The 21,649-nt window shown below is 42.3% G+C and overlaps 1 protein-coding gene across 1 annotated transcript in view; it reads right to left on the bottom strand.

Moving 5' to 3' along the window:
• The window catches only part of LOC133346428 (synaptic vesicle glycoprotein 2C-like), an 86,667-nt gene extending 65,684 nt beyond the window's left edge, over positions 1-20,983 (bottom strand). The window contains exon 1 of the mRNA XM_061557992.1: positions 20,840-20,983. The gene's annotated coding sequence lies outside the window, so the exon portion shown is untranslated. The remainder of the gene's footprint in view (positions 1-20,839) is intronic.
• Positions 20,984-21,649: the final 666 nt, after the last annotated feature.

The following is a 21,649-nucleotide window of genomic DNA, read 5'->3' as shown; positions in this document are numbered from 1 at the left end:
TGCCTGGCCGGCGTAGTGGAATCGCCATTGGGGCATGTGGCCGATGCCTATGTAATTCGTTTCAATGGCGATTCTAGTCAATGCCAGATGGGTGTTTATCAAGGACTGCTGGTATTGGGGCTGGAGTGTTTTGGACTTTCCATTGAGACATATGGCTGATATCTAGAATGTAAAATTGGCTCAACTCATCCCCAATTCTGTTGCGGCATTCAGGCAATAGAAGAGGGCCTGTGGGGCTTGAGTAGCGACGTGGAGGCCAGCCTTTATACAAATACTTGGCAATGCCCATGCAAGCCAAGATGCATTGACCAGCAAATAGTATACACATAAGGGTCAGCTGTGTGTATATTCGCCTTGGATTTACAGGTATTTGCTACATGCATCCCAGCTGCACATAGGTGTGGGTAAAGACTCCCCAAGGCCAGTCCAAGCCCCACATTGTTCTCCCTTCTGTCCTGAACACCACGTCAAAATCAGGGTGGCATCGGGTAAAGTCTTCCCACTAAGCATCAGCAATACATCTCAATGGAGATCCATGCTGTCTGGAATTGATCACATTTCCCATTCTGGCCAGCTGGAATCAGCAACGCTTAATTATAACTGAAGCTTTATATGAGGTAGATTCGCAATAACATCGCAGCAGATCCATTTATACTGCTGAAATATTCCATAGCAAATTTTCAATTAGAATTACTTTAAAATGAATGGAAATGGTAATGTTAGAATCACCCGTAAAACAATGTTTCCTAAAGGAATCATCCGGAATGAAATCGTAAATATGAAATGATTCCTGTAGAAATTGTAAGCTCGAATCAGCATAATATTCAGCAGCCATTGTCTATCCACCGCTGGATGAAGGACCCACCATGCTGTCTCCATGCCTCGTGGTGCTACTAATCCACCATCCATCTCACACCAGCGCCTGAACTGATCTCTGCACTCCATGGTGGTTATCCTCCATCACCAGTCTTGTAGCGATGTGTCCCACCCAAGCCCATTTAATTTGATCAACATTAACGGGTGGTGGTGGTGGTGGTGCACGCCTGGAATCCAGCACTGTGGAGATGAGGGTTGGTGGACCACGCAATTGTTGCAAAACTCTGGCTGGCCAGGAGAAGTGGCACAGCCAGTGTGAACTAATACCATCTATCCCATCTGTCCGAACTGTATGGGATGGAGTGTTTCTCACTCACGTGCGTGAATTTCCCCTGGGTGTGCCGGTTTCTTCCCACATGCATAAACACTCATTAATTGGCTGAAAACATGTTTTAATATAAAACATACAATGCAATATCCTCCTGTGTGGCTTCCTGGCTAAATCAGTACTCATTGTTATTCAATATGTCTATGGTTTGCTATCGGGGCATATTAATTTAATCTTACACCACCTTGGGTACATTAATAAAGAGGTATTTTAGTATTTAATTTTGTATCAGGTGACAGGTCATTGGAATTAAATTAACGTTTTTGTATTGTCCTGAGGTGAGAGTTTGTATTTTAACTCAAAACGCAGCTGGCAAATTATTAAAAAAATCTGTTTGTTAAATCTGAGTATATGCGGTCCGTGTGTCAAGCTTATAAATGTTCCTGTCAGTATAATGCTAGCTAGAATCCAATCCAAGGATTAAAAATCACTTCGCAAATAAGGTTGCAGGCCAAGACAAAATATGAAATACACCCGTGAGCACTTGGATGAGAAAAAAAATCTCACACTGCATCTTGAGCAAATTGCAGGATAACTTAAGCCCTTTAGAGCATTCACAATACGTGCATAACAACCTGTCATACATTCATTTGTACGTGCATGACGCAGTCTCTTCACTATTTGTGGCAAGAATATTGCTGGGCAATTATGCAATTGTCATTTCCCTGTAATGGTGAAATCATTCGAGTTTCCATGTTCCTTGCTGTCGTCACCATCACCATCATCATCAGCCACCATTATAAATTCACTGAACTATTGCCATCCCTCATTGCCCTGCGATGTAACAATCCACCCAAAACCTGCAATCGCATTGTTTCATCTCCACAGTTGATCTCCTCGTGAGTGCTTTCCCTTCGTTGGCTGCCACTCGGTAAAGTCACGTAGAAGGGAAGTAATAAAATTATAAAAATAAAACATAATAAAATAATTCTCACGACGTTTCGGCCACAACTCTGTCTTATCGACAGACCTGTTCTTCATCTGAGGACGGCTGCTTGCGTTGTGGCCGAAACGTCGTGAGAATTATTTTATTATGTTTTATTTTTATTATTTTATTACTTCCCTTCTACGTGACTTTACCGAAAGAACCAAGAAGATGAATCCCTGCAGTCACGAAAACTTTAAATCGAAATGCCACTCGGTAGTTATTTTTGCCCGCCTGTCATTATCCCACCGAGCGGTGTGTACTCCCCAAGCCGACGTACTTAGCAGTCAAAATTATGTTTTTAACTTGAGTATGATCTCTAATCCACGTGTTCCTCTTTCTGTTTCTGCGCAATCCAAAGAATACATTTCCCCATGGTTTGTTGCGCATATTTGCCATTCTGTTGTTTTGTCGTTTGAAAGAAGCAACGGTCTACAATTGTATTTTGTGAGCCATTCTACTGGTATCTCGGGTGGTAGCCGAGTGGAGTTCGCTTGTTTCCCAAGAATACGCATGCTGTACTGGGCAGTCATCAGTGATGTGCCTATTCTTAGGTAATTTCGATAAAGTGACTTTACCGAAAAAACCTAAGAATATGAATCCTTGCAGTCACGAAAGCTTCAAATCTAGTGATATGCCTGATGGTTTTCACCTGACAGCATTCGCAGTTTGGATGAAATATCCACACCTGCTTACCCTGTATTGTTTGGACACAGTTGAAAGCAATCTCCACTGTCGTCAGGGCAATAGAGATCAACCGGGCGCTGTTCCTCCGTTAGGCCTTTGATAATGTTCTTGGGAGTCCACTGTTCCCCCACGTCTCGTGACAACTGGGTGACAGGGGTCCTTTTCGGCCAAAACAAGAGTCGAGTCATGTGTCCAAAATGTATTTATCAATGTTTTAGTTACAATTATTGCACATCCCTTTTAATGGGCGTGCAAGGCACAGTGGTATTGTCTTCGTACTGTGCTGTACGCATAAATACTCTGGTTCTTTCTGTAAAGTCACGTAGATAGAAAAAAAGAACACGACGTCTCGGTCGGATGCTTGTCCGTCATCAGGTGAGGACGGACGCTTGTGTTGCGACCGAAACATCGTGTTCTTTTATTATTTTTTCTTCTATCTACGTGACTTTACCGAAAGAACCAGAGAGTGTAAATTCCTGCAGTCACGAAAGCTTCAAATCAAGATTGTACGTATGTAATGATGCAGCACAAAACAATGATTGGCATGCCATTTTAGTCGTATATCTCATCTAAGCAAAGTGTTATATTTTACAGAAATGACGAAAATTTCGGACAAATAACGATGTAAAACCAACCTTTGCAACATAGGCATGTCTATATTTAATTCACTACCCAGTTTTATCCCTTATCAACCCCTCCACTGATGATGCTGGTTGCAATTACCAGCGAAACGTCGTACTCAAATTGTAAATGTTGTTGCTTCAACACACCGGTGGGCTAAAGCAGTGAACTATTTGTCTTTGTCAACGTGACACATTTTTACTGATTGGCCGTGTCGGGTGGTGGAGGGTTACGACACATTTATAAATAAACGCGATCTAAACCCAAAAATCGTTGATTATGAACCCCTCCACTGTTAAATACCTCGTAAAGTGCAACGATTGGTATGAAAACGGATTATAATATAGCAGTTAAAAAAGCAAAGTGCTATGCTCTAATAAATCAGGGAGGGAAAACACGCGTGGATATTCTTGTTGAAAGCTGTTGTTTATATCGCATAATGAGGTGAATACATAGCTTTCAGACTGCAGAATATCACACCATATTAGGCAATGGCCCCAAGCGATGACACCACAAAGCAATGTTAACATGTGTCACTTCTGTACGTTTCTCTCACCCAACAATTGGTGGTGTTCGCTCATACTCTGTCAACAACAGTTTGGCAATTTCCAGCCGTCTGATGTCCAGTACAGTAATTACACGCAAAGCCATTGTACCTTGACTATGCCAAATTAAGGAAAAACATCCCTTTACGGGATGAAAGTTGCATTGTTAAGCCTTTGGTGACCGTTCTGAACCCAACCTCAATGCAATATATATTCTATATATCAACTTGAATTTTCACAGGTGAACGAAACCCAGATACGAACCCATGACCTCATCAAAGCTGGTTCGGTGCCCTAATGCAGCCATTATGAGCCACTGAAGCCATCGATCACCTCTTTGTTTTGTTGTATAGTTTGTATGTTTTCATCACTCTTCATTTTCCTCCATTTTTCAATTATCCCTTTCAGCCTAAAATACACGTAACTATTTGGCTTTAGTATTCTTTGGGGATTTTTGGTAAAGTTACGTAGATAGGTTTTAGCTCGAACTGGACTCTCAATCAGCCGTTCAGTCAGAATTCACCCAAATTATGAAAGAAGTACTATATCCTGTTTGCAGGCCGAAGCCAGTGGTGGAAATTGTGTTGAGTCGATATGGAGGACCACTGCTGAATGCTTACCAGGTGTGACCATGTCATCAAACCCACAAGGATGAAGATCTGAATTAGCACACATTGGGGCGCTGCGGTGGTAAATGTTAACTACCTCGCCTCGTATAGAGGAAGCCGTGGGTTCGATCCGGACCTTGATGCCTGTATAATATTGAGTTCGCATGTTCTCCCCTTGGTCGCGTGGATTTTCTCCGGGTCCTTTGGTTTTCCCCTCTACATTTAGAAACATGCACTAAGAGTATTTGCTAGCTATACATTTCCACATAAGCAACTTTGTTGAGCTATCAACATACATATTATATATATTAAGGTGCATAACACATCACGTGAACTGCGGTCATCCTCGCAGCAGCTTTTGGCCAATCAAAACCATCACCTTGCCATACAAAGCAGGAGTCACCAAAAAGATTTCCAAAATCATGAGCAAACACAAGATCCAGGATCGATTTAACACAGCACATAAAAATCGTGATCTGATCCCATCTGTGAATAATGTGATCCCTGACATGCAATATCCCGGCATCTACAAACTAAGCTGTATCTGCGGCAGTAGTTACATTGGGGAAACTAAGCGACATGTCTCGGACCTTGTTCGTGAACATAAGGCAGATCGGAAACACGGTAGGACCAACACCTCGGCCGTGGCTGATCATTGTTTTAATGCTGTGGGCACACACGAAATGTATTTCTCCAAGACGAAGGTACTTTGCAAACCCACTGGCTATCAACAAAGATTCGTTCATGAAGCCATCCATATTTATAGACACAGGCACAATTTCAACTGAGAAGATGAGTACAAACTGAGCAATCATTGGAAGGACGTTATTAACCAGTTTAAGTCATAACTGGCGGTGATGTTTACATCCTACCTTCCGATGGTAGTTGTTATTTTCGGCTTTCTGATTTTACATTAACAGTTTGAAAAATTTCTCACACTAACACAGCCACCTCGCGCGCCAACATGGCGGCAGCTCTGCGATCTTACATTCACATGCTAATCTCTGACATTGACATAGCTGCTGCATTGTCAGTAGTGCGGCATTGTCCTTGTTGCTGCGTTGGCAGTGGTGCACCGCCCATGACCCTGGTTGCCGCCGATACACTTGGGCCACGCCCATCCCCAAACCTTTATAAACACATTCCTGCGGAGGGAGCTGGTAGGAAGGTTGGGTTGCTCGGACAATGGCCAGTGTCAACGGCGGCGTGGTGTATTCAGCAAATATGGCCGACTGTGAGGGCGAGCACAAGCCGGCGTGAGTAGGTTAAAAATTGAGTTTTATAAGGGCACCACGGGGTGACCAACCCCTCCCCCCCAGCCCCACCCCTCCCACCCCCCACCCAGCCCCACCCTCCCCACTCCACCCCTCCCATTTTTGGATGCACGACGGACGGACACAATAATCCCCTGTGGGCTGGTGGAACCAGGTGGTTCCTACCAGTAACATTTTGCTTTCAGAGGCTAACTCCTTTGCCTGATGACGACCGCTTGTATTGCGATCGAAACGTCGTAGTTTTTGTTATTTTCTTTGAACCTATCTACGTGACTTTACCGAAAGACCCAAAGAATATGAGTCATGAATGTTCATCGAATTAATTATCAACACGTGTACACATAAATTGGTGGTTAGCTGTCAGGTTATGGTTATAAATAGACTTGTTAATTAAAAAACAAAACACCTTCGTGCAGCATGCGCATGCTAAATGTTTAAGTAATTTGACACGATGAGTGTAACCGTGCATCAATTTGATTAATATTAACAATGGCCGATGATACTCGCCGTACTTTGTGTGAGAGTTTGTTCAAACTACTTGTTCAAATTGGCCAGGTCAAGCGTGAGAACCTATATGCCTGGGTAGTGCGTAGCAGCATCCACCATCCAGCACCATTCCCTAGGGCAGCGATTCCCCAGCTGTGGCTTGCGAACCTTGGTCCGCGAGGACGTGCATGGGAAGTGGTCACGTTTTACTGCATTGTGGTCCGCGATCATTATTTGAAGGTTGACGTTAAGTCCCAGGTCCAGGAAGCTTGGGGACCACTGCCCTTAGGGTCTCACCTCGCAAGCCCATCCTATCCCTCCATGTCTCAACAATAATTGTCAATCTGATACAGCTAAGAGGCCTGCTGTGGGCGACCCCTTGGCCTCCTCCACCACCGATGAGGTTCTCTAGCACAGTAAACCTGGTGGACAAGGTCAACGAATAGCAATTGAGCCACACGTCCACATCTATACATATAACTGCTCAATCCGAGCCATATATTCTCTGATACATGCATTGTCCTTGTATTGTTAGGCTCTTGGCATTCTCTGGTCTAACACTGGTCAGACAAGGCCATAAAGATGGCTGTCTCTGGTGTAGGCCAATCATTTTTAAAGACAATGCATATATTATAAAAGCATGTTTGTTTGCATGTTGTGCCACAAGTACGTGTGGTTAATGCAGACTTGATGCCTTGAAAAAGGTATCTATTTGGTGTTTGAACACCTTAACACCTGTTTTATTGCCAGAAAGGGTAAAAACTATTCCTAGTGTATGTGTAGTGTCATAGGTCTCTTCTCCCTCTCTCTCCCCGGTCGAGGCATGTGTGTGTGGGTGGCGTGCGGCGCACACACTCAGTTGGAGATGAGGTCATCGCAGGAGGCACCGTCCTCATTATTACGTTGACGCCACCAACTCCTGCCCCCTCTCTCACGACCACGCTGTCATACGACCCGGCCCAGACACAACCCTGTCCACGTTGCACCGACGGCGTCGACCGAGACAGCCAATTACTGTCTGGCGGCGCAATGATCGGGCGAAGGCGGGAGCGACGAAGGTGGCGACGACGACGACGAGACAAGTCCACTCCCAGAACCGGCAGCCCGAAGCTCTCGCTCTCCGCTGCTTATATTCCCCTCGGCGTGGTTTGGCTCCGCCCTAGCCACGCCTCCCTTTTCGAACCCACCAGAGGGTTCCAGGGGCCTCCCAACGAGGTCTACCGTGACCCTTGCCCCAGTTCCTCCGCCCTGCCGGCACACCCGCGTGTATGCTCAACGGCGTATGTGCTAAGTGTCCACCTGCAGTTGCAGCTGCTGTACAGCAGTCAGCGCTGTGTCACTACACAGTACGTAACCAACCATGCTAATCGGAGGTGAAAACATGCAGTTACAAACCTCATCTTAGTTTCCTGCGGTAACCTGTGTTATTAATCCTATTGCTACCCTGATATTCTGCAAAAAGATACCTGGTATTAAAAATAACACATTATTTAGGGATACTGTACTGCATTGGCTGTTGTACGCAAGCATAATTAACAACATAAATACTCAACACATTCGTTAAAAACACCACATTCAAACAAAAATATATATTCGGCAACAATTAAGGCAATAACCGTTCTTTACACCAGATAAACAGTGGCCATAGCGATACAGTTAATATGAGTTAGAGGCATATGAATAGTGACCTAATCATAGCTGAGTACTGTACTAGATAAACACTTCTATAATAAACATTATGAAAAGTATTCATACTCATTTTTATTCAAAGTAAAATTCCAAAATGTTGTTGACCCAATGTATTGTGGGAAGATGTGATATTGTGCGAACAAATAGACTGCATCCCTGGCATTGCATTCCTGGGCCCAAATACCATTGCAATAATAAACACAGTTTAGTAAATGAAACATAAAATTAAGTAACATGAACAGAACAACCAAAAAATCTGCTTTATTTTCCCTTACCCTGAGTCCTGATTGCTGGCTTGCTTGTCGGAAGGGGCGAAATGAGTCACCAAAATAACACACAGAGACACACTGACACACACTGGGCACGCAAAGACAAATATCCCCGTACAGCCTGTAACTGACTGTTGGGGCAAGTGCTGTTGGCGAGCACCTGTGAAGGCTACCGGCAATGTGGCACACGAGGGGGGTGGGTGGCTAACACCACGCCCGGCCGCCTTTGTCTCCCCAGTGGCGATGTTTACTACACACCGCACCAGGTACTCATTTTAGGCTGAGTCGACCTAGGGGAGGAAGCCCATGACCGGTTCACTGTTTATAGCCGTAAGCGGGAATGGAACTCGGCATGCCGGGTTCGTAGCACAGCGCAACGAATCGCTCCCCACACACTCACTTCCACACACACTCACATCCACACACTCACTTCCACACACACTCACTTCCACACACTCACTTTCACACACACTCACTTCCACACACATTCACTTCCACACACACTCACTTCCACACACATTCACTTCCACACACACTCACTTCCACACACTCACTTCCACACACACTCACTTCCACACACTCACTTCCACGCACACTCACTTCCACACACACTCACTTCCACACACTTCCACACACACTCACTTCCACACACTCACTTCCACACACTCACTTCCACACGCACTCACTTCCACACACCCTCACTTCCACACACACTCACTTCCACACACACTCACTTCCACACACACTCACTTCCACACACACTCACTTCCATGCACACACTTCCACGCACACTCACTTCCACGCACACTCACTTCCACGCACACTCACTTCCACGCACACACTTCCACGCACACTCACTTCCACGCACACTCACTTCCACGCACACTCACTTCCACGCACACTCACTTCCACGCACACTCACTTCCACGCACACTCACTTCCACGCTCCACGCACACTCACTTCCACGCACACACTTCCACACACACTCACTTCCACGCACACTCACTTCCACGCACACTCACTTCCACGCACACTCACTTCCACGCACACTCACTTCCACGCACACACTTCCACACACACTCACTTCCACGCACACTCACTTCCACGCACACTCACTTCCACGCACACTCACTTCCACGCACACTCACTTCCACGCACACTCACTTCCACGCACACACTTCCACGCACACTCACTTCCACGCACACTCACTTCCACGCACTCACTTCCACGCACTCACTTCCACGCACTCACTTCCACGCACACTCACTTCCACACACACACTCACTTCCACACACTCACTTCCACGCACACACTTCCACGCACACTCACTTCCACGCACCCTCACTTCCACACACTCACTTCCACGCACACTCACTTCCACACACTCACTTCCACGCACACTCACTTCCACGCACACTCACTTCCACGCATACACTTCCACACACACTCACTTCCACGCACACTCACTTCCACACACACTCACTTCCACACACTCACTTCCACGCACACACTTCCACACACACTCACGTCCACACACACTCACTTCCACACACACACTTCCACACACACACTCACTTCCACACACACTCACTTCCACACACACTTGCGCGCACAGGTGTGAACACTCAGAGCGAGGCCGACTCATTGCATCTCATGGAGGATCTCTCTGAGTAACCACATCTCAGCTCCATAGAGAAAGACAGGAGGCACAAGAATAACAAAAACATGGAGCTTTGTTTTTATGCTATAATAATGGCCACATCAAGTCACCGCGGTTGAGGCAAACCATTACCCTGTAGGCTATTTGCAGTCATCTTAAGACTTCTGATTATGAACCTGTTTTGCTGGATAATGCTACCAAGACTTCAAACGTCTCACCCACGCACATTGACAGACTTCACGGCACCATTCAGAGTTATGGAAGCCTGGATTTTGGTTTTAATGAGACCTGCAATATTAACAGCGTTGTTACATTTAGCCTAATCCAGTTAACCAAAAACTATACAAATGAGACATAAAATATGAGAAACAATACATATATGATGGTAAAAATAACACAATCTATTCTTGAATCGAATGCCAGCCCAGAATTGGGACAATTCATCCAATCGCCAGGGGGTGAAATGCTAGATTCCAAGAACACAGGATGAGATGTTACTATCCTTTGTGCAAGCACTTCCAATAGTTCATGAACAGTGAGCCTGGTGAAATTTGGGGAGCGCATCGTCAGTAGTGTACCTTTGGTTCCTAGGGTGTTTCGGCCTTTCATACTATACACCCTCCCCAAAGGCGGCCAGCGATAGGGTGATCAATCCTACGCTTGCGTCCCATTCCCAATTAGTCATAGGAGTTGCCTTGTTGTTGATAGCCAACATCCCTACACCTTATTTAACACATCTGCTTGTGAAAAGTAGCACTGCCACTGCTGTACAGTGTTACTTTGCACTGCAAATGATGGTGAAGTTCCAATCACAATGTATGTTGAACTTCTTTTGCACTGTACGTAGCCAACCGTACTAATCGTAGGTGCAGAATGACACTCTCCTTTATCACACGTATGCTGGCACGCTTACAAGCTAAATGCCATTGTGGCTAAGCCAGCAGACCGGCACAATGTCACAAAAGCCATGAGTTTGAAGACCCCAAAATTTGATAACAATACTCTGTTAAGAATAATCAGTGTTTTTTTTATGTCAAGCATAGGGATGGATCAGCCCCAGCATGACAAACTAAGATGCAGCCCGTCATCGTCGAAGCAATATCATTCCAATTAGAATCCATGTATTTTTTAAAAATAAAATTGCCATTTCAATTATTAAATCCTGGCTTATGCCAGCAATTACACATTTCAAGTCACTTTTCATACGCTGATACAAATATTATGTAATACTGCGTGCCAACCCTATTACCATGGTAGAGCCGCGGTGATGGGGCTTGGCACATCACGAAAGGAGGTGCATGGACTGCAGGTGCATGGACATCTCTTGGGATTCTCGCAATGGCTGTGGATTAGTGTCGAGGACGCAGTGAAGCCTCGATGTGTGGCTGTACAGAGCCGCGAATGCAGATATTTAAACCTTGTCAACACAATAGGATTTCCCCAATGTCCACTCATACACTGCTCAATCTATGTAATGAAATACACGTAATGCAATGTACTACAGAAATAGAATATGAATTTAATAACACGCAATGTAATGCACTTTAAGAAATACTACCTCAGTTACCTTACTGGAGAGTACGATTTTTGGCATCCATGAAAATTATTTTTCCTCATGAATGGAGCTTACAACTTCTGTAGTCTTTCAGCTCCATCTGTGGCCACTGCTGACAACATTGGCAAGTGATTTCTGAAAGATTCTGGGCCATTTCATCAACCTACACTTACCAGCACTATGAAGTATGGTCATACAATTATTTTGACCAACATGGTGCGGAGACGCCTTTTCACCCAGCAATCTCTATAAAGTATTATTACAACTCATGGCAGGCAGGCAATGATGCATGGCTTAGAAATGCATTTACAGATTGTACCTTTAATTTGGATTGCATATTCTTATGAACAAAACATGGCACTGAGATAGTGAGCTTTCAAACAAATATGGGATTACATGTCGTCTGAGTCTGAAATCTAATTCCAAGGTGAGAGGGACCACTTTTCCCAGGCAAAATAACACAATTCTTACATACATAGCCTAGCAGGTAACAAAAAGCAATACAGAACTTAAGACATGGATTGTGGTGGCATCTCCATTATTATCACATGGGAAGTATAGCATTTGTCAACAAGAACAAGCATATTGCCAATTTAGGCATCGTTTAGCAACCAATATATGTATGTTGAACTTCTTTCACACCGTACGTAGCCAACCGTGCTAATTGGAGGTGCGGTGGAAGGACAACAAACTAAACACAAAAATCAGATCTCCAGAAATGATCCATAATAGAGGTTTTTGGGTTAGATTGCGTAAATATATGTCGTTAAAACCCGCCACCATCCGACACAGCAAACTAAATCTGGCTGTCGCCTGATGAAGCTAGTTGTAATTACTGGCGAAACGTCGTACTCAGATTGTAAATGTTGTGGCTTGGCTCTCTAACACACCGGTGTGCTGTACTAGTGACGAATTGGCATGTTCTGTTTACGTGACAACCCTTACTAGTTGGCTGTGTCGGGTGGTGGCGGATTTTACCGACACATTTATATATTTACGCGATCTAACCCAATAACCTCTATTATGGATGTTAAACTCAAGAAATGAGTTAACAATCTAGAAAAAATAGTTTTAACAAGTACAGACATCCAACCCGAAAAGATTCTGTAAATAACAGCAAATGCTAAGCCAGCTATTGAGAACCTGCCCGCCAGGTGCCCAAGAGGTGGCAGTACAGAAACATTAGTAAGTGGGAAAGAGAAAACTACCTAGGATGACAATGGGCTAAAGGCAATAAGCAATTCCTGTAGCTGGTTGGGCAGATTCAGAGACCATTTGGCGTTTGTCTCTAACGTACATCAAACAGGAATGAGGATTAAAGCATCATAAAATAAAATACATCTTGAGTTACCCAAAGGGCAATTCTTACTACAAATAAAAACCTCATCTACCAATATAACATCATAAATATACAGACGAGGATTGGTTTTGCCAATCTAAAAATAAAACATTTAACCACTAGCCAACATTCAACATTCTCAAGCAGTGTTTTCCAAGGGGACATTTGTTTTAAGCGGGTCATGTTTTTGCAAGGAAGCAATGGTGTTTAAAAACTATGGTCCACAATACCCATAGGCTGATGGACTAAAGGCCTCTTTATTTCGCAAGGCGGAACACAATCTCATCTATGTTTTATTAGCCGCCATCCACAATGAGAGCACATCATCAATATTTCATTCACAGTAATCAGCAACTCAGTGAGAATGCCCAATATGGACAGGACAAACTATGAAAAGTTACCTATTGAGAGTGCCTGGGGAGAGCAGCATTGTACAAGTACCCCAGCAACAAAAAAATACTAATTACAGACAGAAGGCCACCAAGCACAAGTGTCTGGGGAGTAATCTCACAGATGGCCAAATCCAGCAAGTCTGCCAAAACAGCATTGAAAGAATAAACCTGGAGGAGACAATAGAGGTTCCACTGAGCATTGTTACAGCAGCAGCACTGAAGCACCAAGACAAAGTTCAATAACCTTTTGCAAGAAAGCGTGTACCATCATTATACGTGATTATCCAATGTCCATTGTATCTTCAAAAAATAAGGTGTTTGCAAATTAACATGTGCAGCAGTGAAACAGGCATAATTTGTGCACCCAATGTAATGTCAGAATATTGATTTATACTGGAGGAATTCGATGAGGTAAAAGGCTCTTTTTTTTACAAATGTCTAGCAGGTGTAGGGGGTCAGAAAGTTGAATGTGTAAGGCTGAGAGATGCCTGGAAGACAAGGCCGTAGCCATGGAGTCAACATTGGGGGGGACCAAATCTTCTAGGGGGTGTGGGGGTCCCCCCTCAGAAAAAAATCTCAATTTTAAAAGAATTTCCTGCCTAAAATATTTAAAAATTCACTAACACATAGGATGGACTTTTAATAAAAATGTTTACAATAATGTCTATTAGTGTATTGTATTACATTGCTCTGTTTTTTTTTCTTTTTTACCTTTTCTTGTTTCATTGTATGTAATGGCAGAGATTAGGGATTAATAAAGTACAACCATAACCACAATCATATCAACAGAAATCTATTTTATAGCAATATATTGGGGGGGACATTTTGAGCATATTTGAATATTATAATTACGGCCTTGCTGTAAGAAGACAATTTTAGTTTTGAAATTTTTACGTAATATTTATGAAATGTTGGTTGTCAAAAATTATCACTATAATGAATGTCATGATACAATTGAGTAAGATTATGGTGACATCATGGTAATACCAATGCAAGGATACTATACAGGAAAACAAAAACGTTTTGTATTGGGCCATGAATGGTGATTGAACCAAGCAAGATACTTCTGAAAGAAGTACATTACCAATGCACTTGTGCCTGTTACATTGTGAACTTGACTTGTTTAGGTTTGAATCATGTTAAGCAACCTCTGCCTAAACACATAAATGATCAGCAAGGTGATACAAACAATCTCAATGAGTTGATAAAATCGTCCTTCAGGTAAACGTCAACGAACTTTATGAATTCTAGTGCATTTAAAGTTACTTGTTTCCAAAAAAAACATCCACAGTATGCGAACATGTTGAATTCAATTACTGATACTCTAAAATAAAACTGGCGGTAATATATTTTGTATCATTATCTAATAATAATAAATAATGTAAGCCCTTTGTCAATGCAGTACTGAATGATGGTAACCCCATGCTGAATAGGTTATGGGCATTTGTTTGGCCATACTTCGCCTATTTTCTAAAATTATTGTAAACAATTGAAACATTTCTAGTTTGTACACAAATTATTCAAGATTTTATCTGAATATTTTTTTTATATAAATGCTTCCATATATTTATGTTTTGTAGGCATTATCCTCATTGCAGTCAAATCATGTGCAAAGGAGCTGGTCTTATGATTGTTCCTGATTTCAATCCATTATCATATTCGCGTCTGGGCGCCATTTACCCCTCGTCTCTACTTATTTTCTCAAATCCCCATTTTCATATGAATCGTGTTATTGCCGCCATGTCACGAGACCGAGAAATGTCCTTCCAAAACTTACAGAAAGGGCTCAGAGAAAATTGCACTGCATCTCAATACTGCAGTAAAGTTATTTAAAAGGCCTCACATCAAATGTCTCCACACTTATATAAGCATCTCACATTCAGCACCATACTGTGCAGTGCATTTCTTCGCGATACGCTGTTGAGCTGTGAGCAGAAAATTGCAAAGGCATAAGGGGCATGAAACAAAATAGTACAACATATTTAATGAAACATGTTTAATTTGCTTTTTAGATAAGGTCAAATATAACTGTGTATTTATTTTTAGTACCATCATCAGACCTTTTACGACAATACGACAAAAATGTTACAGTACTGTACTGATCTTTTACTGATATTATTGTCATTGTATTACTGTCATTGGAATTGAATGACACTATTAATGAGATACAAATGTGTAGGGTAATGAATGATTGTAGTATGACGTTAAGATAAACATGGTAATCCAATTTGAACATTTTAGTGCATTATTACACAAACCTTATTAAACGGCTCCATATGATGAGATTTCGTATGTCTGAGTTCCCAAGGAACCTCTCGACACCATGACAGCTTGTTCTCATTTATAATTTTCGTTGCAATGGCCAGGAAGTGATTTATACCAATGACCTCTAACAAACAAGGTCATGCTAGTGCTTTCAGGATGAGACAAATGTCAATTTAACAGCATCCCTTATTACATTATAAACCATGTGTAGAGTATTGAGAAATTATTCACTCATAAATAAATTATTATCGAAAGCTATTTCTGGAATACAATACATTCGCAGAAATACAATACTGTACTGTATGTCCAATACAGATTTAACAATCCGAAAGGAATTTCACTTCAATTTAATTTTCCTGTAGAAAACTATCAAGACGTTTCAAACATTTTTTTTCTAAATGTCAAAAGGAGAAATAAGTTGTAGGGGGGGTAGGGGTTTGTTTCCAAATTTTAAAAAATCGTGCCACTCATGCTTTCATTTCAGCCGCGCTAGCAGCGGGGTGAGAGCGTGGCCAAGATTCTGCAGCGGGATCCTAATGCGCCACTGTGTGTTGTGTGCGCTGCACCTTGGATCCTTGGTGAATGTCAAACGATTCGACGGTGCCCCGAAGCTTGCAAATTTCCATGACAAGTCAACGTCTGATGTTTGGCCTTTAACGATACGCGTGCCTCGAATGTACAGCGCTAACGCTGCAGCTGTGAAAACACTAAAACCTTGCTTTGCGTTCGTTTTGTCCCCTATTTATATTTTAAAGGGAATCTATAGAATTTTCATGAATAATCTGGCGTATGATTGGCCAGATTGAAGTCACGTGGAGATAAATTATCCTGTGATCGGTTGGAATGAGGTCACCTGGGAATTGACGGCTGATTGAAATGGGCTTACATGGGCCTTAGCACCATTGTTTTTCACAATTTTGCTGAGATTAAAAGAATGCTGGCTAGTAATTATGCAGCTGATACGTTTGTAGAATACAACGTTTCAACTGTTAATTTGTCTTTGCAAAATTTGCACATTGGGCTATTTTCCTACCCAAAACTAAAACGTATACAAAATAAGCAATCTATTTGTGTTCTACATCCTTTTAAAATTTTTATATTACAGTACCCTTATGTCGATCCAGGAATTACTCACCCAGTAGATCTCAGGCCCAATTTCAGTAAATGCTCTATTGAAAGCGAAAGAAGATTGTAGCAATTAACATATTCTCTACTATTGGGTTACCGTCTCCAATATGAGTACGGGATTTACATGTCCATAAGTATCTGTGAGCTCTATGCCTTGTGAAAAATGTATATGAAAATGGCCAGTGCAAGCCATAGCATCAAGCCATTGCATTTGGCAAGACAACTCAAGTGAGATAATGAAAATACTACTACTGTTACCTTTAAATCAGAGTTGTTTGGAAGTACATTAAAAAACACTATGGATATATATATTTTATGATTTAAGCATCAAGAGGCCATTGCGATTCATATTTTTAGAAGAAGAAAAGACAGGTGCACTTTTTAATTGACCATAGTTGTAGGTTTTGGGATTTTTGCACGTATTGAATATTTATCTCGGGTGACTGAGTGCGCGCTATTTGACTCCAGGCACTCATCACCGTATTATCCATCTACACCAATGACCGGAATTACGGTACAGTAGTACAGTAGTACTGTACTGTACTTTACAGTTAAGGCCAGATTTGCAAAATACACGTTTTGTATGAGACATAAAGATGGTGCAAACATGTCAATAATGTCATAATAATTATCAACAATATTGGGTCATATTACATAAATATAAATGTGTCGTTAACCCACAACCATCCGACACAGTCAATTAATGAGGGTTGTCACGTAAACGAAACGTGCCAATTATTTACTACCTCAGCACACCAATGTGTTGGAGGGTAAACCCACAACATTTACAATTCGAGTACGACGTGTTGCTGGTATTTATGACTGGAAAGCAGGAAGACTTCTTAAGAATTCTGGCAAATCACCCCACGAAGCTGGTTGTAATGGTATATTGCATTTATTTTCAGACCAGAAGCTCTGTGAGAGAGTTTAACTCACAAATGGAATGCTGGAAGGTTCACTCAGCCCTACATTCTTCTAGTACTCCTTTTGTGAAATATCAACGGTGCTTCCCATAGGAATGTGGAATTTCAGTGGAGTGGGAGAGTGGAGCAGTGGTTTGCACAATGTGATACATAAGGCAGGTGGCTCGAGTTGAAATCCCAGCCATCGATGGTCTACATCACTTGTGAGTAATAGCGAAACCCGTGTTGGATCCCGACACATCATCAAACTGCATTAACCAGCTTGGTGAAGTATGGTCAAACAACCACCATGATTCACTTGGAGGGAGCCTTCACCTAGCTGAGTATCTGAGGACTGACAAAGTGCCATATGTTATGATAATTATTTAACATCGATAACAACCATCCGATGGTCATTTGATTTAAGATTTTTTTTTTTACTGTCTTTGCAATTAAATTTCTGAACTATCGAATGGGCTGTGATAGCACCAATTAGGCCTCGCAGTTTTGGAAGAATATACATGAGGAAATAATTGGAAACTAATATTTCATGCGAGGTTTATTTGGAAGAGCTTCTGTCTGTATGGAACTATTTTAAGTGCAGTTACTCACAAATGTCATAGTCATGAGCCATTGTCTAGCTATCTACCCCCCATGTCATAACCACAACGCACAGTCCAGAGATGCTACAATACATCTCACTCCTGCACATATACTGATCTCATTTCTCCATTTCCTGAACGGTTTTCTCTTTACCAGAGCGGCTGGAGAACAAGGAGCAACGGTTCAGGTATGTCATTTATGGCAGTTGTTGGGCTATACTTCACCATGATAGTGAAGGAAACCCATTTTTCCCACCTCTCACCAAATACCTGTCTGATATAGGAGCCACTAACGCTGTATAATTCCGCAGGCCTTGAAGAGTCTTGTGCGTACAGACAGTGCCATATTGAAGAAACGGAAAAATAAACGATATTTAATCATGTGTCATATCAATATTAAGTGTTATTTAATATTGTTTTATCTTGTGACCAAAAAAAGAGTCAAACAGTCAAAGTGGCATCACGTTCAATTGACCATAGGTTGCTGCTCATCTTGTTTACATCCCTTAACCAGTGGTGGAAATTCCACGTTCCTATGGTGAGGATAAATCTCTCCATAGGACAACCACTGGTGAGAAAGGCTGAGTCAACCCCAAAACAAGATTTGTATTCACAGTCTTCGGATTTCAAGCCACACTCTCTACCACAGCACCACCCAATCAGATATTTTGCCCAACCCTCGATTAAATCCTGCAGATTTCCACTACAGGTACCATATTACAAGGCACAGTCAACACTGTCTTGTGACTTAACTGAAAAAACCAAAGAGTATGAATCCTTGCAGTCACGAAAGCTTCAAATCTAGAATTAATAGTAACCACTTAAGAAGACGCGCTGTGATGGCAACTTCAGGTGTAATTATTTGCACATGACAGGCAATACAAAAAGAGCGTTTCTACATTTTTGAGATGCAGCTAAGAAACTACATTTTCCATTCGTAGACGAGTGAAATCGTATTCGTGGTTTGGTTGAACAAGATCAGACGACGGTTGTAAAAGTGACTTCAGAATTGAGTGCAATTATGTAGCGGCAAACGAAATGTCAAACGAAATGGTTAAATGCGCAGTGGTGTAAGACCAGCTGGAGCAGTGTGCGATGAATAAGCGAGGTCACCGTTTGTGAGCTTACTGCCAGCGAGATGCCACAAGGTTGTTGAGCGGAATGCTTCGTGCCATTTCAGCAACGTCCTCAGTAAAACACCGAAATAATTACAGCTGGCATGCCATTGCAATAGAGGAGCGGGCCGAGGGAGGTGGCTTTGGGGGAAAAAACAAATAATTATTTAAAATATATATATCACACGTCAGATTGTTTTCATCCTCTCTTTCAATTGCACTCCCCCTAATATATGATGCTAACATACAATTCGTAAAAAAATATATACTCTCTAAATCCCTAACTGTAGACATTATATACAGTAGAGTGCTGTTTTTAATTAACATTTTTGTTGCATCAAGCGGTGGTGCAGGGGTTCGCACACACTGTGCGATGAACCCCGGCGACCTCAATTCAATTCCTGCCCTTGGCTGACATTAGCGGCGGGTGATATCTGAACCGGTCCTGGGCTCTCACCTCACCAAACCACACTGACCAGCGAGATGAACTACCACCAAACAAAACCCATAACCAACACGGCATGGGGGAGGCCTTCATCCAGCAGTGGATTGACAGAGGGCTGTACATATTTAACAACGTGTAAGGTTGTCATGTGATTTTGCATATGCAAATTTGTAACGTCATTTCGTGTGAGTCTTTCCCACAGAGACATAGGCAACGTGATATTTCAATTGAAATTCCCAAAAAATCCTTAAATAGGTCAAGCCAAATGCGCATTTTCATTTTTCTGTAATAGTCCATAGCCCTATCGCCATGATTTTCATGCTCAAGTCTTAGCTGACAGATGTGGATAAACCCATCTGTCTATTGGAATAATACGTGAAAATAAGACTGCCCATCTGTCTTGCGTAAATAAGCCTTTGCATCGTCATCAGTGGGGATGGCAGAATGGCCCAGAGGTAGCAAAGCAGGCAAACCACCTCCACTGCAAAAAGGTTTCTGCCAATTCTCACTGCTGCCACCTTCCCCCACCACCAATAATCTGAATTTGCACTGGAGCGTGTTTGCCGTTATAATGGGGAGGGTTGTTGTTTTTATCCATTCCTTAAAACTACACCAGTCCCACCAAATACAAGACTCTGGTTACATCACAGCTAAATGGCACGTGTCGGTAACACATAGACAACACAATGCAGTGATATTATACGTTGTACAGTATCCTGCAATTATTGACCACAGTGTGTCATTAAAGATACAGACCCATGCAGTGTTAGTCATTGTGTTGCCTATTCATAGCCCTTGTAAATTAAGGCACATTTTTTTTTCTCCCAAACCAAACACGGTACAGTATTCTAATTGCACATCTCGTTAGCATCTCGATGATACGAGGTACATAGATCGGTATGCTTAATTCAATAAAATCAGCACACGCGCTACTAAATGGCTTCGTGCTCAATTAATTGGAATGCAGCCCATTTAATAACAGCGGGCTCATTCAATGATATTGTATCAGTAGTATGAGATCAATTTTTCGTGAAATCGCCACGGCATTCATGATCATCGTCATTATCAGACAAAAAAACACACACTTTGGCAATCATACGTAACAAAATGACAACAACATCCTTACCTGAATCGAATGGACCGATGGTGGCGTCTGTTGACCCTGCCACACGGTACAGATGTGAGAGGTTGCTGCTGTTTGTTGAATGCGGGTGGATGGGTGCGAATGGGGCGGAATGCCTCTGTCTCACCTCCGTCCCTCCTGGTCGAATGTCACTGTCAACGCAAGTGGCCTCGCCCTGAGCGCCGATTCCTCTAGAGTGGAGCGTGCCATTCTTTGGCTTTTTGTGGGGGTGCACACCAGGAGTCATTGCACTCAACATATTCAGACATTTCCATCCTGGATTTGAATTTATATACATTCGTCAAATTACCGTGGGTTTTTTCATATATACAACGTTTTTTTTAATGTATTTAAAATAATATATTTAGTCTGCATATTTGTAAGCTGGGTGAGTGAATCCTTGAATGATACAATCCATGACATTAAACCAAATCTTGCTGTAATTTGGATTTATAATTAATTTTAAATGTGCATTCCTTTAATGTCTCGAAGGCAAAACAACTCACTGTATCATATGTTTTTTTGTACATTTACCGACACACGCCCTCATGATGTTGAATCCGCTCAACGTTTATTATTCAATGTCAGTACGAGAAGAGTATATTGAAAAATGTGTTCTATGTCAGGTGTGTAGCGTGCATAACACACAGGTTATGCAAAAGTGGCCCATCTACACGTGGGTATATAATGCGGTGCTGATCAAAATCTCGATATGTGTAAAATCCTGTGCACAATTGCACGGGATTTTACATGACTGTAATATTGTTAAACTGCAAAAAGTATTCACTCAACTCCTGAATAACATACCGGAAA

This window comes from Lethenteron reissneri, chromosome 24 (assembly GCF_015708825.2).
Source record: "Lethenteron reissneri isolate LAM-NWPU_2019-01 chromosome 24, ASM1570882v1, whole genome shotgun sequence".
In the NCBI taxonomy this organism is placed as follows: domain Eukaryota; kingdom Metazoa; phylum Chordata; class Hyperoartia; order Petromyzontiformes; family Petromyzontidae; genus Lethenteron; species Lethenteron reissneri.
Note: the sequence above shows the minus strand (reverse complement) of the source record. Positions and strands in the feature narration are given on the sequence as shown.